The following is a 15,476-nucleotide window of genomic DNA, read 5'->3' as shown; positions in this document are numbered from 1 at the left end:
TTCCATTCTCATGGTGGGCAACCGCCAAGCTAGGGAGAAAGGGCGGTGCCTGTCCTGCTCTGGGGCCTGGTGGCTGCCCTTGGATCTCTCAGGGCATCCACAGAGGAAGGGAGCAGACTCCTGCTTTGGGACCACAAAGCACAGATTTGGGACCAATGGCTGCACGCTGAAGCAGGACAGACTGGGCTGCTTCCTTCCTGGCATGAGGTACCTCCACCTGAAGGGAGTGCTCCAAGAGGCAGCGAGTGACCTCTGTCCCTGCAGATAGACACTCAAGAGGAGGCCGAAGTCGCGGGGACCCCGAGCCGAGAGAGAGGTCTGAAACTAAATATTACTAAAGAATATGTAAGGCACTAAGAACCGTGCCTGGCTCATTGAAAACGTAATACGACCGTTTGCTTCTCCAACTCTTAAGTTCTTTAGAAGACTCTGTATCTTGGTAGGAAAAACCTGTTACTTCGCTCCTGTCCTAGAGACGGGAATCCTGGGGACACATAGAGGGGGTGGAGGGACCTGCTTGGAGTCCACTCCCACCTTACAGATGGGCTGAGGAGAGAGAGATAAGCACCGGGCTCAGAGCCACCCCACAGGACCGAGAGGGTGAGTATGTACGAGCCAGATAGACAGGCTCCAGATGTCCAGCCTCCTGCCTCGCCCTGTCAGGTTCCCTAGGAAGGGTCACTGCCCAATTTCCCCAAACTGTTCAAGCCACTTTGACCCTGGAGAGTTTCCTTACCTCATTCCTCTTAACTAATGGAAAGAGCTGGTGCCTGCCCCGTGAATGTCGAATATCTCCGTCCCTTCCGAGCAGGATAATTGAACATCACCCGCCTCGCTTCCTAAGGGATCAGGGGCGGTGCTTGATTCATTAATTAACTGTGCACAGTACCTGCTTCCACCAGGCACTGACTTCATGATAAACATCACTCATTATGTGCTCAGTACATCCCCGACACAAGGCTACACACGTGGCCTGCACTGTCTCGTTGAAATCTTCTCAACAATCCTGTGAGATGACTTTGCAGGTGAAGATTGGGGACTTAAGAGCAGCAGACTGGAGCTGGCTTAGACTGAATCCTAAACACATGCTCCTCATACCCTCCTCCCAGATTTTCGATGTGCTCCCAACCTAGGAAAAAATATGGAAACATTAATAGAAATTCCATATGGGGGGGGGGGGGAGAGACAGAGAGAGATGTATACCGGCCAGCCAATCAGTGCCTGAGGAGTCAGCCTAGGAATCCTTTAAATCGACATTTTCCGTCAAAATCCCCATTAGACAACTGAGCCACCTCTTTTTTCTTTTTCTTTTTTTTTTAATTTCAGGATTGCTTAGATCTCGGCAAACATGTGCCAAGAATTTTAAAAGGAGCATCACTGCCAAACTCTCTTCACCAGCCGGCTCCGATGCCCTGCCCCTCCTGCCCCCGCCTTCTCTTCATTCACACTCGGCAGAAGTTCCCAGCTGTGGGTCCGGAGCTGCTGACCTCGTGAAGCAGGGGTTTCCTTCCCAAGCTCTGCAGAGGTGGGCTCCCGGGGCCTGTGATGGTGCCCTCCGAGCCCGTTTTGCTTCATCCACGACTGAATGCTCCCCACAACGCATAAAGTAGACACACTTCTTACTCACGCGTTGTCGGTGGTGGGAGAGGCGCGAAGCGACTTACCGACGGTCGCACGGGCCGCGAGAAGGTGGCTGCAGTGAGCAGATTTCACTTGGATGTTGATGCTCGATGGTGCCCACCAAACTCGCTCTTAAAACCACGTCCAACCCTTTTTCCAAGAATAAAAATGGGGGGGGAGCGAGGAGCCACTGGTCTGACTTCATAGAAACAACCCACCATCAGGTTCGCTTAAATGGCAAATTCTCCTGACGCGTGCCTGCAGGCAAAAAAAAAAAAACAACCATTTGAGCTACACGTGGTTCTGTCAGGCTGGCCAGAAGCGGTCCTGGGGGCGGGAGGCACGGCTCAGTGCCACCTCGCTGGCGCTCCTTCCTCTTCCATATGCTTTCGGTTGCACGGCAACTTCAGTTTATGGCGGCTACTGTGTCCCCATCACTGGCATCTCTCTCCCGGCACAGAGCTTCGTGGCTGTAACTCAGATCCAACAGATGGCCGAGTTGGTTGCAAAAGCCCCAACACATTGGAACATAGGTGGCGGTTGATGAGGGTTCATTTCCCACTGAGGGCAAATGGAGCTTTTGTCGGATCAGCCCCATGCTGTCAAGACGTGACCTTCCTACCCATGTGTTTCTCGGGGGGCAGGGCGGATAGCTTGCAGGGGAGGGGCCGTGATGACCACTGCCCGTTTCTCTCCACGCGGTCACTGACTTGACGCATAGGAACTAATTACGCGGGTGACTGCAGGGGCCTCGACCCTCTGACCACAGCCCCGCACCCAAGACGGTCACATAACCATCCGGATGGAGTGCATTACGTCCTGGGAGGCAGAGGATATGCGCCCAGCCGCGGCTTCTCACCTGAGTCTCATCCAGCTGAGAGGGAGGGGAGCCAAGCGCTCCAGGAGTGAGGATTCGGCCAATTCCCTTTCTGGGAACCCTCAAGAGGGAGTGAGCTCCCCGTCTCCAGACGGTGTCCAAGCAGCAGCTGGCCGTTCACTAACTGCGGAGTCGAGCTGGCCGAGCTGGCCCCCGGCGGGGGGGGGACCCCTCCAGCCTCGGAAGTCTGTGGAGTCTTAGAAGGGGGGGCCGATGGCAGCTTGGGGTGGGCACCCCACTGCCCGGCCCCCATTTCACCTGCCCGGTGGACCTCGGGCCACCAAAGGGGGCCCCATGTTGAGCCTTCCAAGTTCTTTCCCCAAAAGGGCACTGGGGCAAATGACCGAAAGCGGCCGCTGTTTCCTCCGGCGGGTACTTATGGAAATTGCCGGGGGCTTCGGGCAATTACTAAATTAACCTTAGTTTGGTCTTTGGAGTGTTTTCTTTTCCCGGCCTGCGCTCCTGAGGGGGTTTTCCACTGACTGAATGGGCTCCGCGGCAGGTCCACTTATGTCACTGAACCTGTGTCTACCCAATTCCAAAATATCCGTCCAGGTCAAGCCCATTTAGAGAATAGGATTGGTTTTTTTTGTTTTTTGGTTTTTTTTTGAGAGATGATCTGGGCCATGACATTGCCATTATTTTGTGATGTTGGCTGGGCAGAATACACTCGCGTTCCAGATCAAGGGCTCTGGGTTGGGTGTCTTTGGGACGTGACCAGGAGCAGGACAAGGCATCAGAGCGTGCGGGGGAGAGCAGGAGTGAGAGGATGAGACAACCGCGTGTGTAGAGGGCCGGGCGCGGGCGGGGCGGGGGTGCCGGGGGGTGCTTGGGCGCACACGGCGGTGTTTCCATGGCCCCGGTTTGAAAAGGCAGCCTTGTCTGTTTGAGCAGAAATTGCCGGTGCTTTTCAGTCACCGCAACATCCTACAACGTTGTGACAGCAAGCTTGATGTGCTCGTTCTTCAGCAACCTTCGAGGATGATGGGTGCGGACGAGCTGATGCCGAGCGAGGTGCTGGGGAGCAGTCAAGGGTCCCTGGGGGCTCCCCCGGTGAATCACAGTTCATCCCGACGGGCTCTCATGACCTCACCGCCTCTTTCCCGGCCAGCTTGGGCTGCGCGTGCCTGCACTCATTCGTTCACTCACGTGCCGCGCACTGTGGGTGCAGAGAGGCCCCGCTGTCGGGGAGCTCGGACTGGATGAGGGTTCAAAGCCGGAGGAGACAGGGCTCCCTGGGCCGGGTGGGGCTGGATCCAGGACTGCACTCCCCGTGGCCGACATCCGTGGCGTGCTGATTGTCACGTGGCTCTCCTGACAGCCCTGGGAGACGAGGACCGTTCTCTCATTTTACCCGTGTGGCCTGAGAAGGACCGGAGCGCTTTGGCCACTGCCGTCCTATCAGATGCATCCCTGCCACCAGCCCCTGACGCCCTGGCTGACGGTGGCAGGTTTGGATTGGGGGCCAGGAGGAGGGAGGGTGTGGGAGGAGGGGAAGGACGGGAACGGTAGGGTCAAGTGCGGGGAGGCAGGATGAGCGGGGCAGACCAAGGACGGGAACAGTGCCCCAAGGTCGAAGGGCGCAGGGGTGAGGTGTGGGATGCCGAGGCCTTGCTGCTGCACCCCTCCACACGCACACGTCTGGCGGCCTGAGGTGGCTCAAGAGCCTCGGCTGGGGTCTGTGCTCCAGCTGCTGCCCCTGCGGTAACACGACCCGGAGACGCCATGGCACTTTCGTAGCCCCCTGAAGAAGCACGGAGGACGACCTTCAGCCTCGGGCTCCGCCGCGCTGTCCCTCTCTTCCTAGCACCTGTGCACGGTCTCCACGGTCCTGAGTCTCGGGCACCGTCTCCCCTGTTGGCTCCCACATCCTCTGCGTCTCTGCTCTGGGATAGAAGAGCCGTGCGGGCAGACATTTGTCCCTTCCGCTCTCCACTGTCCCCCGGCACCAGCCTCAGTGGGAAGGCATTAGCCCGAGGCTCTGTGCTGGTCCTGGATTTCTCGCCCCCTCTCCCCCGGACGAGGGGCGGCCAGAGGCCCGGCCTCCCTCTGCTCCTCGTGCCCCACTGGAGACCACTGGCCACGCGATTTCTCCTGTGGGACCGACAAGGAAACTGAGGCAATGAAGTGCAAGTGACCGGCCTGGCTGCAGAGTTAATGAGTGACTCGGGGGTGACTCGTGCCCAGAGCCGGTCCCCACAGGGCCTGCCGGGAAGAAAGGGCAGAGCCTGTCTGAGCCCGTCAGCCCTGGGGACGCGTGGACCACCACAGGACCCCTGAGCCCACCCCACACTCGCCCGGAGCCCCTCCGCTGCAGGAGCGGCCAGACTGTCCCCTGGATGGGGTGCAAGCTTGGCCACCAGAGCCAGCCCGGCCCGCCCTCCCTCCGCAGGCTGTCAGCCTAGCCAGCTCTGGCACTGTCTGCGCCCAAGCTCTCATCCTCCCGGCCTTTGCACACGCTGGTCTCTGCCCGAGACGCCCCTTCTGCCCGTCACCATCTGGCGAACTCCTACGCACCCCGCAAGGCCCAGGCTCAAGTGGGGCAGCCTCCAGGACCCCAGGGGGGTCAGAGCCCTTATGTCTCCTGTGCTCCCACGACTCTCCGGTCAAAAGTCTAACCTCGCCTTCTCTGTAATCGCTTAACTCCATGTGAGCATGAGCACCTCATGCCTGGGGGCCGAGTGAGTTGGCCTCATTTATTGAGCGCCTACTGTATGCAGTAGCGGTGGGTGCTGGGACGCAGGCGTGCGTAGGACAGGCCCAGCCTTTCTCTCTCAGGACCGATGTCCTAATGGGTCTGCTGTTGTCTCCTCCACGTGCCCGGGGTTCGGCCCGCAGTTGGGGCTGGTCCAGAGTTTGGACCTGGGGATGTGGATCTGGTGCGGGCAGAGCATGGAGAGACGAGGGCTTGGAGGTGGGCAGAACTGGGCTCGATCCTGGCCCTGCTCACTGGGTGGGCGAATACGGATGAGCCTCAGTTTCCCCACGTGTGGTTCCGAGCCACCCAGATCTGCTTATCCCCCAGGACGAGGGTGGGATGACCCTCGGCTTGCCTGGGCGAGGCTGGCAGCAAGGGCCGAACCTTCTGGCCTGGGGCCTGGGTGCTGGCCTTGGGAGCCCCAGTCCCACTGGCTTCCCCCCATCCTGGGCGGCTGGGGCCTTGGTGAGACAGGCTCCCTACCTCCGATGGAGTTTGGAGCGGGGCTGGCATTTACCAGTGGCCCCTGCCTGTGGCAGCTGCCCACTGACCGCCCCGTGGACCCCACAGCCCTGCCCGGGAGGCCTTCCCTCCTCCCCTGGGCTTTGGAGAGGACTTTGCATTCTCTGCCTTTCCCTTGGCAGCAGTCTGGCTCGCGAGGCTGTGGGGAGCACTTCGGGGTGAGCGTTTGCACGCGCCCCCAAACCAGGGCCCATGGGCGCGTGCTCCCAGCCCAGGCCTGCCGCTCTGCCACTCGTCTCCTCTGCTGTAGGACACGCGGCAGGGAGGGGAGGACCAGCCACTAACCCACCCTCCACGTGACCCCCACCCCCACCCCTGGTCCTGTCGTTGGCCCCCGTCACTCCGAAACAGGATCAGCCTTGTCTGGAGGTATGAGCCCTCGGTGTTGGTGGTCCCCCACCCCCCCGCCCACCCGTACCCCCTTCCCCACAGCCCAGGGTGCTTGGTGGCTCCTGTATGGGGAGGCACTGTCCCTGCTGTAAACCCATAATCCCGCACAAGGGATCTTGCCCTTCCCAGCGCTGGCCTGGCCTCTCCCACTGCACCATTTTCCTTCGCTTTTGCTCTGTTTCATCTTGATGAGAAGCTTGGGGGTAGTCACGTCACCGCGGGACAAAGAGAACAGTGGCTTGCTTCCCCATAGGGGACTTTTTGAGACTCCCGTGTTTGTGAGCCGTCCCTCCACTGGGAGCCTTGTCCAGACTTGCTGGGGCTGACTGTGGTTTCCTCCCCCTGAAACCCGGGTCTGAGGACCCCGCCACACAGGTGGCAGCGTGTGGCTCTCGAGAGGGGTGACAAGGCCGTGTGTAAGACGTGGGTGGACGTCTGCCTCGGGCCTCTGTGCCCTCCAGCTTCCCAACAGGCATGGCCCGGAAGGGGAGTGGGGGTCTCCGTATCCCTGGCTCCCCCGCTTTAGGGCCACGTCAGGCGGGGTTGGGTCTCCCCATGCCACGTACCCTCTCCTCTGACCCCCTTCTCCTGGGGCCTCGCCCCCTCAGGCCAGGGCGAGGGAACGGCACCTGCTCACTGCCCCTCACCTTGTGGCTTCCTTTCCTCACTTGCCCACTTCTCCATCAAAGCCCCTTTACTAAAAGCCTCCTTGAGCATCATCGGGTGAGTGACCCTGCCTGAGGTGCCCTCCTCCCCGCCGTGGGGACAGGTTCTGTCTCCCTGCAGCCTCACGGCACGGGGGTCCGTCATCTGGTCCATTTCCCCCTACTTGTATCTCATTGGGTGGCTGTGTTTTCCCAGCTGCCGGGGAGGTTGAGAGCCCCCTCATACGCCCGCTCCCATCACCTGCCTGTTCCCCCATTTCCGAGTCTTCGTGTCTTGACACGGATGTGCAGACACTCTTTATGTGCTCATCTGTTTCGTGGGGTGCAAAGCCTTTCTTCCAGGCTGGTGTCTGTCTTCACCTTGGCTTAGGTAGGGTCCGTCATCGAGCTGGGGCCGCTGGCTTTTAGGGGCCAGACCTGCCAGGCTTTCGTGGCAGGGCTCCAGAGAGGCTCAAACAAGTAGGCGAGGGGCGCCTGGGTGGCTCATTCCGTTGAGCGTCCAACTTCGGCTCAGATCGTGATCTCACGGCTCGTGGGTTGGAGCCCCGCGTCGGGCTCTGCGCTGACAGCTCGGAGCCTGGAGCCCGCTTCGGATTCTGCGTCTCCCTCTCTCTCTGCCCCTCCCCTGCTCGCTCTCTGTCTCTGTCTCTTAAAAACAAACATTAAAAAATCAAAAGAAAAAAGTAGACGAGATTTTTCCATGCCACTTGTGCCATTTTCATTTTGTGTTGAATTTCTAACCCATCTAGGATTTTTGTGGACATGAGCCACAGGCTGACCTGTTTGTGTTTTAATGTTGTCTTGACACTCGCATGACCAGTGGTCACTGGCTCCCTATCCAAGTGAAAATTGCGTCGTTCCAGATATGCAGGGTCTGTTCCCAGAGCTCCTGCTGCGCTATGATCCACAGGCCTATCAGGTCACCAACGTGGGACAGAGGCAGCTTGGACAGCTCAGGGGAACCACGCTACGTCTCCGTGTCCTTTCGTCTGGCTGCCAACATTTCCTTGAGCGTTCTCCTCTTCTGAATGATCTGTATTATCGACCTGTGAGATCGGGAATCGTTTGGGGCCCTAACGAAGACTGGGTTGAACTGTAGATGGACTGGAAGAAGCCCAGCCCCTGGACCAGTAGACCAGAGCAGCAGAGACGCTGGGACCAAACAGCCGGGGTTCAAATCCTAGCTCTGCCACTCCCTGGCTGTGTGCCCTTGGACAAGTTGCTTGACTTCTCTGGGCCTCAGCTGCTTCACCTAGAAAACGAGGTAACAGGAACACCAATACCGCTCCAAGATTTGGTCCAAAAAAACAAATGAGCTAAGATCATGAAAAAAGCATACATGAAATCAGACATCATCTTTTTTAAGGTAAATCCTTATTGTGTTGACTACCAGGAGGGGGTAGAGGGATGCTGCCATTGAAGCTCTGATACGCCCTTGATTGTTTCAGGGACGTTTGAAGATGGGAGTCGTGTTTATTAGAATCAATATGGTAGACTGCTGTCTTTACAACATTCTAACGTCTCCCAGCAAGGGGGCTGGTTTTTATCTTCATTGATTTAGATTTTCCTTTTTTTTCTCTTGCGGTAAAACTTTATAATATTCTTCATATAGGCTCTTCAGGGGCTTCAGTACATTTTACGGGGGGGTAAAGGGACCTTGAGACCACAAAGTTTGAGAACCAGAGCTCTGCATTCTTAGAGAGGCAGGGAAAGCTTGGGGTAGTCAGAACGGATGCTGGAAAAGCAGCTGATTGGAGTCAGCGGCACTTGCTGATTGAAAAGAAATGGGGAGAATCTTGCTTACCCATCAGAGGGCATTTAACACCCGTCTTCGGCCGGCGCCCTGCTCATTGGCAAGCACAGGAAGCGCTCCCGGGGACAAGCTGAGCGTCCCTGTGCGGCTGCATCCCCCGTGGCCAGCTGGCCTGGCGAGTCCGCTGGACAGAAACGGAAATAAAAGACGCAGATATCGAACCAGAAGAGGCTGAGCGGGTGACTGCTCCCTGACACTTGGAAAATTCCACTCGGTAAATCCAAGTGAACCCGGGGAAGATTGATTAAGACAATTAGGCGTTTGCCAAAGTGGCCAGTGACAAAATAAACATTGTGGGTGGGGGAAAAAAATCAATGTTTTTGTACCCGTTACCATAACCCAATTATACGTGTGATGAGAATCTGTGTTCACTGGAGGAGAGGCCGGGGGGCTTCCCCGAACCTGTGATATTTCTTTATTTTGCGAAAGCACAGCAAATACGGCAGAACAGACACAGATCTGAGCGGTGAGCACATGGGCATTTATAACGTCATTCTCTGTGCCTTTCTCGTGTTTGAACCTGTCCCACCGCAAAGACGATAATCGATCCCGTTCCTCGTGACAACGAAACCGCCCAGGCTTCATTCCGCGTCCTATCGGATTTTATGTCCCCATCTTTTCTGCCGGCCCGTCTTTCTCTTCCTCGGGTTGAGATTTTTGTTCGCTCTGGTTGAGTAACTTGAGTTAAGGCTCTCAGAAAGGGGAGTGGTGGTGAAATCCCCGAGTCCCTGAACATCTGAAGGGTTTTCTTTGCTCTCAAACCAGGATGCCCGGTTCGGGATGGTAGACTGAGTAACGCCTTCTCTCTGAACTTGGAAGGAGAGTCCCGTGTCTCGTGCGGGCTCACACCGCTATTAGGAGAAGGCGCGGGGACCTGGCTCGCACCCCTCCACTGGGGGTGGGGGTGTCCCTCCCATTCTCACCGTTGCCCCTGGCACCTGCGCTCTGTTCTCTCCGGGAGCATCGGAACCTTCGCTCTGCTTCTGCTGACCCGGAAATGGGCCATCGCGCGACTGGAACAGGCCTGGGTTCATTTGCTCTGCTCGGCACCTGGCGAGTTCTTGGAGCCAACGACCGGTGTCCTTCTGTGGCCCTGGGTCTTTCTCTGGCCACTCTCTTCCCTCCATCCCCACTGTGCCACTTGAGGGAACATCCATCAGGTGGCCGAGGGGCGTCTGGAGCTGTCCCCAGGTCCCCAACTTCTGCCTCGTGTTTTCCGTGACTTTGCCCTTTAGGACGAATCCCTTGCACGGCCCCTGGCCTCATCTTCCAGTGTGCTGATTTGCTCTTCAGATGTCTCCTCTCCGCTTCCAGCCCATCTATTTTAAATTTCCGAGATCTCTAATTAGTTCTTTTATATAAAAGCCCATTCTTGCTTCACGGATCCGATAACCCCTCTTATCTCTCTAAAGGTAGTAATTATACGTCTTTTAAAGGCTCCTCTGTTGACTCGATCGCGGCGCTCCCCGGTGTCAGGGCTCCTGTTTCTGAGATGACGGCTCTCTTTTCTGGGGTTGCTTTGTCTCACATGCCTGGTCATGTGGGCAGCGTGCCTATTTCTGCACTAAAGTCCCCGTTTGTCTGTCCACCGCAGCCGTGTCTGTTTCTGAGGCTCTGACGGAGATGGGGAGGTCCGCGCACCCAGGCGCGGTGGGAGGAGAAGTGCTCCCGCGGGCTGGGGGCCTCTAGCTTCACTGAGCTCTGTGGTATCCTGGTCTCCGTCCTGCTGTGGTGACCACCCTCCGCTTGGACCTGGGGACTCAGGGACTCTCTGCCGTCCACGGCGGCAGGAGGCGAGTACCCTGACCACTGCCCCGCCCCACCGCTGTGCCCTACCTCCCTGGCTCGGGATGGAGGGGGGTGGCCTCCAGCCACGTCTGCAGCCACCCAAGCTGTGCATCTTGGGGGACGCGGTTCCCCCCGATTTGGTTTCCTTGAGTCTTTTTCTGTGATTCCTACAGAATTCTGATGCTCTGAAAAGACTCCTTATTTACAGCCAATTTTATTATGCTTTTTTTTTGCTTTTAAAAACATTCTTCTGACACCTGGTAGGATTTGGGGGATGGCATATTTAGTTACCCATTTGGCTGAGGGCCCCGGTATGTTATAAAACACCCTTGAAGCGCGTGTCCGCCCCGGATGCCCAGCAGTCCCCTCTCCAGGGCGGTGGAGGCCCCCTCGGACAGTCCAGCACGAGTACCAGCTACCTACACACACACGGCGTTTCTTTCCTGCGGATGAGCCTTTCAGACCGAGACTAAAATTTGCGTCCGCCCGGCATTCTGGGGTTGCACAACAGAAAATAACCAAAACGCTCAAGCCGCAGGGCCTTCCTCTGGGCGAAGGATGCTGATCTCCCGCCTGACGGAGGCTCTGGCCCCGCTGGACCTCCTTTGCCCCTTAAGGTCCGTTGGTCTTGGTTCCCAAAGACTGGCCTCCATGCAGAGCCGTGGTCAGTGCCAGCCAAGGGGGCGACCACATCAGCCCCCGGGGGAGACTGACACCTGGGACTCCGCAGGCCCCTGGAACGGACCTAGCGCCCTGAGCGGTGACCATACCGTGACATCAGCCGTCCCAGTGCCGTGGGACTTCGGACGCAGACCTGTTGTCCAGGAACGACGCAGGCCTTTGGTAGTGACACCCTGCACAAAGCCAGCCCTTCCGCTGCAGATATTGACCAAGTGCCACCGAAAGATGTCCCCCCCGCGCCCTCCAGCTCACGCGGCCCCCTTGCCTCCCACTCACGTCAGATCTATGTCCTGGTGGTTTTAATTCGCCTTCCCCCGCCCAGTGCGTTACAGGGTGAGTCTCTCCCTAACTCGATCAGCTGCGGGAAAATTGGATCAGGGTGGGCAGGTCGCTGTCCCCTTCTGGCCACGTGAATGTCAGACGCCCCCAGGCACGGAGACCTGCTCATTTCGGTAGCTTCCTCTTTGAAAAGCAGATGGCGAGCCTTGGGCTTTATTGAATTTGTGTTTATGTATGTGATGCATTTGATTGTAGCCTGCGGGCGGCTGCCTAGTCCCAGCGCAAATCTGGCCCATCAACCAGGTTGAAACCTACTTACCTGTAAGAAACCATTTGTTCTCGGGGAGGCGGTTTTGTCTTCGGTGCCTGGCAGAGCGGCCGGTGGCTGGACGACTTCCTTGATCAAGACCTTTTGAGCCTTGGGAATGACTTCAGTTAGGGAGCCCAGCTGCCTTCGGCCTCCCAGGCTCCCACCTGCAGGGATCTATACTGAAAAATCTCAGGCCCAAGTTCAAAGGACAGGCGTGCACGAGCTGCCTCTACCAGTTTAATTAAAAAGCCAACAACCCCAATCTTTACCAACAGGGAGCCGGTCACATGGATCGGAGCACAGATACAATGGAAAACTCGAGAGCTAGCCAGAGGCTCGAGGTGGGCCAGGTGTGCTGACGGTGGGTGTGTGTCCAACACGGAAATGGGGGGGCCCAGGGCGAGGGCGTGGGGACCCGCGTGAAAACCAGCACTTCCTCGCGGACACAGGATTACCGTGTGATCGAGCAATTCCACGTCTGGCGTGAGCCGCAAAGAACGGAAAGCGGGGACTTGAGCAGGTGTTCACCACAGCCAAGTGTCCATCAGCAGACGATGGGTAAACAAAACAGGGTCCGTCCACACCACGGAATGTCATTCAGACAATCCCGATACGTGCTGCAACGTGGATGAACCTTCTCGAGGACATGATGCTGAGGGGGATGGGCACGAAAGGGCCACGAAAGGGCAAACACCGTATGACTCCACTTACCTGGGGGCCCTAGAGGGGCCGAAGCCACTGAGACGGAGACAGAAAGTAGACAGTGGGGGCCGGGGGCTGGAGGAAGGGAGAAGAGTCAGTGTTTACTTGGGGGGGGGGGGTCAGAGTTCCAGTTTGGGAGGGTGGAAAGTTCCGGAGACGGCTGCACAACAGTGTGAATGTTTAATGCCCCTGAACTGTGACCTTAAGAATGGTTAAGGCGGTAAATTTTGCGATGTAATGAACGTAACAAACACATAAATAATAAATAATGAACGAAAGTTAAAAATACATTTAAATAGTGAAAGGAATTCTGAAATACGATGCACTGAGCTATTAACAGTGGTTAATTTTTGAGGGTGGGATTCTGGGGGCTTTGACTTGCCCTGTGGAGGATTGCGGGCACATTCGTGCTTGAACGACAGCCCGCAACTGAGGGGCCCGGAGCCCAGAGCCCAGAGCCAGGGTCGGGGGGCCGTCCCAGCAGCCACGCCCCTCCTGTGAGGGTGGCTCACCCCCCCCAACCCCCCACCCCCGTGAGATGAGCGAACTCTCCTGTGGTTCTCCATCTCTATCACTCTCACGGGGGCAAGAGCCCCTTCCTGCCAGTGACGCTGATCTAAATGTCAAGGGACGGCACTCCCCTGGCCGTGCCCCTAATGCCTCGGATGCAGACACAGCTGCTGTCGGTCACCTTGGCTCTGGGCAGGACCTCAGATGTGGTTCGCACTGCACCTGCGAGGTGCTGCGTCTCTGGTCTGATTTCCAAATTCACCTGCCCCCCAAGCAGGCATGGGGGGCAGGGGGCTGCGGGGCGGGGCCCCTCTGACCCTGGGGCCCGAGTCGTGTTTTCTTGGCTGTGGTTTAAGGAGCTGGGGCAAGTCAGAGGGGGCAAATCCCCCCGGATTTCTGCAGTGGCTGGTGATGGTTGACACAGGGTGTGGCGGCCGCAAGCTGCTTAGGACCAGGGAGGGGTGTGGTGGCCCCCTGGACGTGGGCCTGGTCTGTGTGCAGCCCCCGGCTGCCCTTCACAGCCCCGTGTCCTGCTTCCCTCAGCTAGATTGCTGGATTTTCCTGGCGCCAAGAGCTCCCACGCAAGGGGCAGAGCCTGCAGCCGCTGGGGAGCGGCCCGGTCGGGCCTGTGTGTCTTAAGGCCACCCACCGGGCTCGGGTGCCCCCCACTTGCTACGATCTGGGCACTGGGGAGCCAGCCGGAGCCGGCCTCACGTGGCACAGGCAATGGGGGATTACACGCGAAGATGACAGTTCAGACGGATGCGGAAAGCCAAAGGGCTTATTAAGACGCCGAAATTGGTTCCAAATGAGGTCAGCCGTCGGAGCGCCTTGGAGGAGAGCCAGGCGCTGAGCAGCGAGCGGTGTTTATTTCCTGACAGGGTGGTGGTGACGCTCTGGGCGACACCCCCAACCCACCCTGCCTTCGGAGGGCAGACCGCACCTCAACACCAGAGCACAGCCAGGCGGGGCTGGGAGCAGGGGTCAGAGGGCACGCAGGCAGGGGCTGCCCGGCTCAGCACTTGAGGGCACCTGGGGCGGGCAGGTGTCTCACCCGGTGCTGAGTGTCGCTTCCTCATGCCGGGTCGAATTGCACGTTTGTAACAATCCATTAATGCAAGGGACGCACATCGCGGCAGGGGCCGTGTGATTGGCCGGGTCCCTCCCGCCCCCCCCCGCCCGCGGGGCCCAGCGCTTTCCTCCCTGGATGCATTTCTCCTCTGCGTGTCCCTTCCTCCTGACTCCAGTGGAATGGCCCTGACCTTGGCGGCCTCCCCGGTGCAGTGCTTGCTAGAAGCACACTTCGGGGTCCTTGACCTAGCGTGTGGCCTGGTCTGGCCTGGCCCCAAGGGCAGGTTGCTCAACCTCTCTGCGGCCTCGTCTCCCAGCTCCTGGCATCCGAGGACAGTCGCAGCCCTGGCCCCGAGGCTGGCCAGGGTGACAGGGAACGAAGCTGGTGGCCGGCTGGGCGAGGACCCGCTTTCCAGCTCCTGTTGATTCCTAGTACTTGGTAATTATCTTTTCTGAGATCGGCAGCATCGGCTGTGCCGGATGCAAGGGGACCGCGGGCACTGCCTCCCGGTTCCAAGCTGGAGGAAGAGAGCGCCGTTTAAATCCTGTTAAAAATAAATGTGTGTCTGTAGCACTCTGCTGTTTACTAAGAGGCACACAGGCCTCCCCTCCTTTGGAGCGGCTCTGAGCAACTGTTGATCTCCCCGTATCCAGGGAGGAATGGGGGCGTGCTCAGCTGCCCGAGGGCCTGCCCGGGGCTGGCACTGTGTCCCTGGGCTCCTGGCCCCGGGCCTCTCTGCCTCTGCCTGCCCAGACCGCTGGGTTGAAGGCAGCCAGAGGATACATTACTGTCGTGTCCGACCCCTCTGGCGATCTGGGTGGGGAAGGGGGCTTCCCCAAGGAGGCCCAGCCGGGAGCCGGCCGCATTCGAACCCAGGGCTCTGAGCCCCCGGGAGATGCGGCGTGAGGGCCCCGGGGTTTCGCTGCCCCGGAGTTAGTTACCGCGGTTCGTGGCTCAGCCCATCTTCCGACCGGAGCCACCTGGATGGTTGGCACCAAGGCCACCAGGAGGCTGGCCCAGAGCCAGGCACGCCCTGATCCCGGAGGGGACTGTCCAGGCTGTGTCCTGATCTCAAACGCCAGCACCTGCTTCCACAATAATTTGGAGAATGAGGGCCGTTCCCTCTCAGGTGAGGCCTTCGGAGCCTGGTCTCCACCCCCAACCCCCCGACCCCGGCCTGGGCCCGCCTGTCTTCTGTGCCGGGCTGCTTTGCCCAGAGCCTCTGGGACTAATCCCGTAGCTAGCCACACACTGCCCGGTGCCCCCGACCCCCGGAACACGGTCCTTCCAGGTCCTACTGGAGACCCTCCCCAGCCTCTGGGAAGCTTGCCGGCCGCCCCAGGCCGAGGGGCCTCCCTGGACTCCGACTTCTCCCTCGTGCTCCGTGTCTGTGACCTCTCTGGGCTTTCCCCAAGCCCTGGAGGGAGGGCCTGTGCCATCACCCCCACTCGTGTCTCATTCGCTCAGCAACCCTTTATCTTTCACTCTGCCTCCTGCGCCTGGGCCCCGTGGGGGACACAGAGGACAGCAGCGTGTCAGACGGCCGCTG

Source organism: Panthera onca, chromosome D4, assembly GCF_046562875.1.
Source record: "Panthera onca isolate mPanOnc1 chromosome D4, mPanOnc1 haplotype 2, whole genome shotgun sequence".
NCBI classification, from domain to species: Eukaryota; Metazoa; Chordata; class Mammalia; order Carnivora; family Felidae; genus Panthera; species Panthera onca.
This window is presented reverse-complemented; position numbering follows the sequence as displayed.